At 49.0% G+C, this 6703-nt stretch overlaps 1 protein-coding gene across 5 annotated transcripts in view; it reads left to right on the top strand.

The window, feature by feature from the left end:
- Window positions 1–6703, top strand: part of MACROH2A1 (macroH2A.1 histone) — an 83838-nt gene that overhangs the window by 1401 nt on the left and 75734 nt on the right. The gene's annotated exons all lie outside the window — the stretch shown is intronic.

Genomic DNA, 6703 nt, shown 5'->3' with positions numbered 1-6703 from the left:
GTGGGGGGTTGGGGGATACTTGCGGGACTGCAACCAGGCAGGGGCGGGGAGGGGTTTGTCCAGGGACTGCCTGGAGAGGGGCCACGGGAACCCCCGCTGCTTTCGCTCGTCTTCTGACCGGCCTTTTGTTTGCTTTGTGGTTGGGAGTTTTTTTTTTAAAGGTAACTCCGGAAGGCTGGAAGGCTGTAGGTTCCTCGGGTGGAGAAGGCCGGGAGGGAAGAGACTCGCTGGGGGTGGGGTGGAGTGAGGAGGTGAGTGTGCAGGATGCTGTTGGCCATGCCACCTGACAACAGGTGTGCGGGATGGCGCGCCCCACCTCCACTCCTGCAGAGAGCACAGATCACTCAAGGATCTTTTCAGTAGATTGCTTGGAAGCTTCTTTTAGACAAGATGTTAGGGAAAAATATTCCTGAGTTTGAAAGTAAGAGATTTATGTATTGATACAAACAGCTGAGACAAACCTTAAATTCAGTAATTAAAATTACCACGAAGTCCTTGTAAGACTTTAATGATCCAGTAAACAGCATATAAGAATAGACAATTAGAGGGGCACTTCTGCTAGCTTCTCTCTTTCTTCTACCCTTGTGGTTTGAGGTTTTATCATTAAAGAGGGGCGAAAGTGCTTTGTTACAAGGCTTCCTGCTCCAGGGACTCAGGGAATTTTGAACAGTTTTAGGTTTGAGTGGGAGACTCTAGTTGTGAATTAGATGGAATCCATGGCCACGTTTCGGTTACTAGTCTGCTTTCAGAGGAGTTATTAGCTCTGAAATGGGCACCTTATGCCTGCAACTGGAATTAATACCCATTGTACACAACTAACCAAAGCTGGGCAGTAGCAGCTCAGTCTTGTACAAGAGGCTACCCGATGAGGATAAATGTGTTTTTCAACCTGTTTTTCTTTCTTTCTTTTTTTAAATCCTCAAGACTTTAAAGTTTTCTTTACTCTAGTTTTAGGAGGAGAGTGGGAAATCTTTCCACTTTGTTATTGTTTTAATCTCTTACCATTGTTAATGCTGATCCCCAGATAAAGGCGTTTAGTAGGAGGGAAGGGGTTAAAGTATGTGAAAATTGTTTGAGGCAGGGAGGGCCTTTAGAATGAGGAAGGGATGGCTCACATTTTATTAAACTTTAAGAGTTGTCTGGAACATCACACATGACACTCCACGCTTTACACAACTATAAGTCACTGGCTTGGTCTTTACCAAATGGGCCAGGGTCAGGGAGGGGTACGTCTCAATCTGCCATTTCTTCTGGTCCTCCAGACAGCAGATCTCTGGAAGATCCCTCATCCCTTCCTTCCAAGAGACACTTGGACTACATACATGTATTCTCAGACCTGCCTCTAATAGCTTCAGAGTTAATGCTGCCCCAAGCCATTTAAAGGAGCTTTATTTAAATAAACAGAAGCATAAACTGAAAACCCAACCTGACAAAACCCAACAAGAATCTATATGTGGTGTTCATCAGAATTTCAGCAGCCTCTAGCTCTCATTTGAGTGTGCCTTTGTGTTTATGTCAGCTTTTTCAGAGCCCCATTCTTGGCACATGGACTGGGAAGGGGCAGGGCTCAGTGGGGCCCGTACCTGTCTTATGGGTCCTTCCCAAGTTCTGTAGGTTTAGAAATACATTGGGCCCCACCCCAGCTCTTATGAGTGAGCCCAAGTGCGTCAGCTCTTCATTCCAAAGAGTTGTATAGCTTGTTAACTTGGATCAGGCCTTCCAGATCAGTGTCTTGCAGCTTTCAGTAAATATTTCTTGAGAATCATTTTCTTGAGGGTCAGGCACTAGGGACAGAACCTGATCAAGAAATGTCCAGTCGGGCTTCCCTGGTGGCGCAGTGGTTGAGAGTCTGCCTGCCGATGCAGGGGACACGGGTTCGTGCCCCGGTCCGGGAAGATCCCACATGCCGCAGAGCGGCTGGGCCCGTGAGCCATGGCCGCTGAGCCTGCGCGTCTGGAGCCTGTGCTTCGCAACGGGAGAGGCCACAACAGTGAGAGGCCCGCATACTGCAAAAAAAAAAAAAAAAAAAAAAAAAAGAAATGTCCAGTCTTGCCATGTCCCCCCACCTCCCAGGAGGGGAGGGGGCTGGAGGTTGAATCGGTCACCAGTGGCCAGTAATTTGGTCAGTCGTGCCTCCTATGTAATGAAGCCTCCATAAAACCTCCAAAGGACAGGGTTCAGAGAGCGTCTAGGTTGGTGAACAAGTGGAGGTTTGGAGAGAGTGGCACACTTGGAGAGGGCATGGAAGCTCCATGCCCTTCCCCAGACCTTGCCCTATGTATCTCTTCCATCAGGCTGTTCCAAGTTATATCCTTTTATAGTAAACTGGTAATCTAGTAAAGAAGAAAAAAAAAAAAAGAAATGCCCAGTTCTTATCCTTGGGAAGCTGATATGAGGAGGAGAAGGCAGGCAGGCAGCCATTGCAGGGTCAGTACAGGAGGCCACAGTAAATCCCATAGCAGCTCCCAGACAGTAGCCTATTCAGGAGCAAGCCCTTACCAGGCACGGAAAGGCCAAGTAAGAGTTGGCTGGGCAAAGGAGGGCAGGTGGGGACAAGCGTTTGAGACCTGCCCCACATGTGCAGAGTCTGAGAACAATGAGAACAGAGGTCATATGGGGGAACTGCCAGAGTACTCAGGATGGCTGGATTCTAGAGGGGAGTCAGGTGAAGCCAGAGGGCCAAACAGACCAAATCACAGAGGATCCTGATCAGAAACACACTGAAGGATTTAAACTTCCTAAGAGCAGTAACAAGCCTTTGAAGGCTCTGAGTAGGAGGAAGATGTGGTCAGATGTCCTTTATTGGGAATGCTTTATCAGTTCAGCAAATATTGAATAGCTTCTAGATGCCAAGCCTCACCAGGGTCTTGCCCTACTGAAGCTCACATTTTCCTCTGATGGCCTTCCATTGGAGTGATTCTCTCTGAGTTTCGCACAGCCTTTAAAAGGGACAGGAGGTTTGAAGGAAAATGTCCTTATGAAGCAGGCAGACAGTGCCTTACTGTTGTTGAAGAATAGTGCTGGTTCCTTTAGTGTCACTCAGGAAGCACATCATGGAGTGGGTTTGCAGAGGTGAAATTTTAATCCCAGACTAGCTTCCTGCTAACTGTACCTGCTTGTAGTGAGTAACACTTGTGTTCAGCTTTTGTTTTTTTCCCGCCATTAAAAACCTAACACATGAGAGTAGTATCTGCTGGAACAAAATGTGTGGTTTAGGGTTTACTTACTGTCTCAATTTATCCTTCTCTCCTTGTTTGCAGTCCCTTGGTTCACTGAGGGTGGACTGTAAGTTCTTTAATCATCCGCCTCATTTTATGGTGTAGTGTTTTATGAATGTAGAGAGATGTTTTTCCTGATTGGCCAGAGTACCAGACCAAGTCTCTGTTCTGAGCCAATCAGAGTGCAGCTTGTGAACCCCTGCTCTGTGAGTGATAGTTGTGTAGTGTATCCACATGCCTCTGGGGACATGACAGCAACAACACCGTTAATCATTTGGTACGATAGGAGTAAAGGGAATAGAATGCAGTAAACAGGATTAGTGTCCTGCGCTTCAGAATTAAGTGTCTCAGGTTTGCCTTTGTGATTGGAGTTGATGGGAAGGTGACAAATGCATGTGGACACGTGGGCATTTATCCAGCAGCAGGGAATGGACGGGGGCAGTCCTCGCTCTGTAACAGCTGCTTGAGCGCTGATAGCTCAGACTCCTCCATCCTCAGGTGCTGGAGATAGGGCTGTCTGACTCGCAGCCCCCCAGCCATTCTAATCAATATTTTGCTCAAGATCAATATGCACACATTCATTGCTTAGATAATAAAAGACTTCACCATTGACCATTCCAGTGGTTTTGTGAGTGTCCTGATTATTTAAGTTTTCTATGCTGCATCTTTTACAGAGGTCAGTGTCTTACAGATATGAGGAAGGTCAGTACTTTCCTCTGGTCTGTGTTACGGTGCCCGTCTTATGGCAAGAAGAGAGATTGCTGGAGCCATAGAATGGTCAGGGAGTCAGAAGGCCTCTGCAGGCTCCAGCCTCAGCCATCGGGGAAATTGTGGTGTTCCCTTCCTGGGAATCCCTAAGGTAGCTCCACAAGCTCCCTGAATTTTGAGAGTCTGGGCTCCCACACGAATGGTCCCAAAGAAGGTCCCGGACTGGTGTCTCACTTGCCACATCTCTGAGTCCTGTGGCCTTTGGAAATGCCGCCCTCATTTTTGTCAGGAGAACCCCGTCCACTGTAACTAATCAGTCCCAACCCAGCCAGCAGTTGAGGGCCTCTCAGGAACGTGGCTGGGTGGTAGGTTCTTAGAGATACAGTGGTGAGCAGAGCAGCCTGGTGCATGCGGTCAAGACAGACAAGGAAATAGGCAGTGGTGATACAGTGTAACAAGTGCTAAGAGTGGGATAGTTGGCTTTAGAATGTTTATATAAGTTGGATCCAGAGTGGCAATCATGTTGGAGGGAGTGGCTGGAAACTGCACTTGCAAAGCACTTTATATAAGACTGAGAAAAGCAGTTGAACATATTTCCGTGGTGGCTGAGGTGCACTATAAGGGATTTTTCGCTGGGCTCAGGGGCCACCGCAGGAGTGTCTACTGAGGAAACTGAGAGCGATTCAGCCTGGTGGAGCCCTCATTGCTGGAAATAGGGAGAGATGAGCTGGAGGTCAGCAGGACCTTGCATGTAAAGCTAGAGTCTGGGCGTGGGGCTGCTCCACACTAGACTGGGACTGGGGGCCACACGGCACAGCCACTGCAGGAATGGGTCTCCATCGCCAGAGGACATGTTGGGACCACTAGGTAGGATTTCCCCAGACTGAGGGCTGGAGAGAGTGTTCCAGACTGAGTGAGTGGCATGTGCCGAAGGGTGGAAGTGGGAATGAAGGTGGTTTGCAGCGCACTGAGGAACCAGTAAGGGTGCCCTGTTGGTGAGGAATAGAATGGTGAACAGAGTTCAGAATCCTGAACTCTGTTGCCCTGCCTCCTTGTTTTCGTGTCCATTTTATTCATGGAATCCTCACAGCCAGGCTTCTCATTTGTCCTGTGCTTTGAGGACAGATCACATTGTCGCGGTCTCATCTCGATCGCTGGGGGGCTTGTCATCAAAGACCTGCTTCTCACTCGAGCCTGGCTCTTCCCTCTACAGCCCCCTCCACCAGTGTGTCTCTGTGTGAACTTTGGGCTTCTGCAAACACGGTTCATGTCTATTGTGAATGATTGATTGTTGGAGGAGTTGCAGAGATAAAGGCCACAGAGATCCCTTCAGGACCAACCACAGAATTTTCATTTCCTGGCCTGATAACAGTCAAAAAGACCGCCAAGCTAATGTTCAGTAACGAACAGATGCCAGGGTTGCCTGAAGACCTATCACTGTCTTCAAAGCCTGTGGGGCCCTCTACAGGGCTGAGGGCTTCTGGTTTGCTGAACAGGGTGCCCCCCTGGTGGACGAGTCCAGGAAGGAAGGACACGGCTTTGTTAGTTCGATAAGGTATTATTGCTGTTTCTCCTGTGGGCAAGCTCAGTGTCCTGAAGAGAAGGTGAATGCAGAAGAAGCCACTTCCTCCATGACGTAGGACTGTCCGTCTCTCAGAAAAGGCTAGACACAGCACATGGGTCAAAGTAGGCTTTGACTGGTCCCTCAGACCCTGGTTTCAGGGTCAGCTTTCAAGTTGGTTTGTCAGGTTACAGAGACTGGCTGTTTCCTCTTTTCTTCGGAGCACATAGCTGGAGGACATTTCCCAATCTGTTGCAATTAGGTGTGGCCACGTGACCACATTCTAGTCGGTGGATCACAGTCAGGGGTGATGTGCCCCACTTTCAGGCCTGGCCTCTGAAAGCCCCCATGTGTTGTCCTCCATGGCCCTTTCCCTCCAGTAGTAAACCCTGAATTGTGCATTGAAGGGTGGGAGGAGTCTGGATCCACAAATCATCCTGCAGAGAAGCACCAGCCAGTCATGGAAGCCACTTTGGACTTTTCACAAGTGAGAAATAAGCTGGGGGCGCTTATTTGTTACAGCAGCTAACCTAGGACGCATAGGCTTTCAGTGGTGGGGCTGTGGCTTGAATTAGGTCAGTCTGACTTTGGAATTCGAGTTATTAACCACAGTGCTCAACAGCCACTTCTGTCACAGCCACTCTCTCCCCCCACGTTGGTGCCTGGCCATAGCTGCCGGCATCCCATAGACCTCTGAAAAGCAGGATGGACCCAGCGTGTTCGTTGATTGGTTGATCTGGAGATTGCACATCAGTTTCCAAATGATGTTTTAAAAATCACCACAGGTTACTGGATGTCATGAGGCTGCATGGCTCAGTCAGAATTCTTTCAGGGCTGTGGCTGCAGCTTTGGGATTTATAGTTAGAAGTGCAGGAAGAACATGAGGAGGAGTGAGGAACAGAATCCCTTCAGGACAGGCCCCTTGGGGAGGGGATGAAGACTCAGGCTGCTCTATCAGAGAGGAGCCTGACTCCAAATAAGACGTGAAGATGTTCTTCTATCAGCAGAGTGGCAGTGATGTTTAAGATCTTTCCTGGGACCTGGGGAGCTACAGATGAGTTGACTACAGCACCTGGCATGGAGTAGCTCCAGGTTGAGTCGAGTTGGGGAGGCAGGCACACAGATATGTGCCGGGGTATGTTCTGTGGGAACACAGAGCAGTGAGCAATTCCATGGTCAGGACCGAGGAGAGGGGTTGTGTGAGCATCCGTTCAGC

The sequence above is a fragment of the Lipotes vexillifer genome, unplaced genomic scaffold (assembly GCF_000442215.2).
Source record: "Lipotes vexillifer unplaced genomic scaffold, Lipotes_vexillifer_v1.1 scaffold217, whole genome shotgun sequence".
Classification (NCBI taxonomy): Eukaryota; Metazoa; Chordata; class Mammalia; order Artiodactyla; family Lipotidae; genus Lipotes; species Lipotes vexillifer.
The sequence above is the reverse complement of the archived record's forward strand: the minus strand, read 5'-3'. Positions and strand labels throughout refer to the sequence as shown.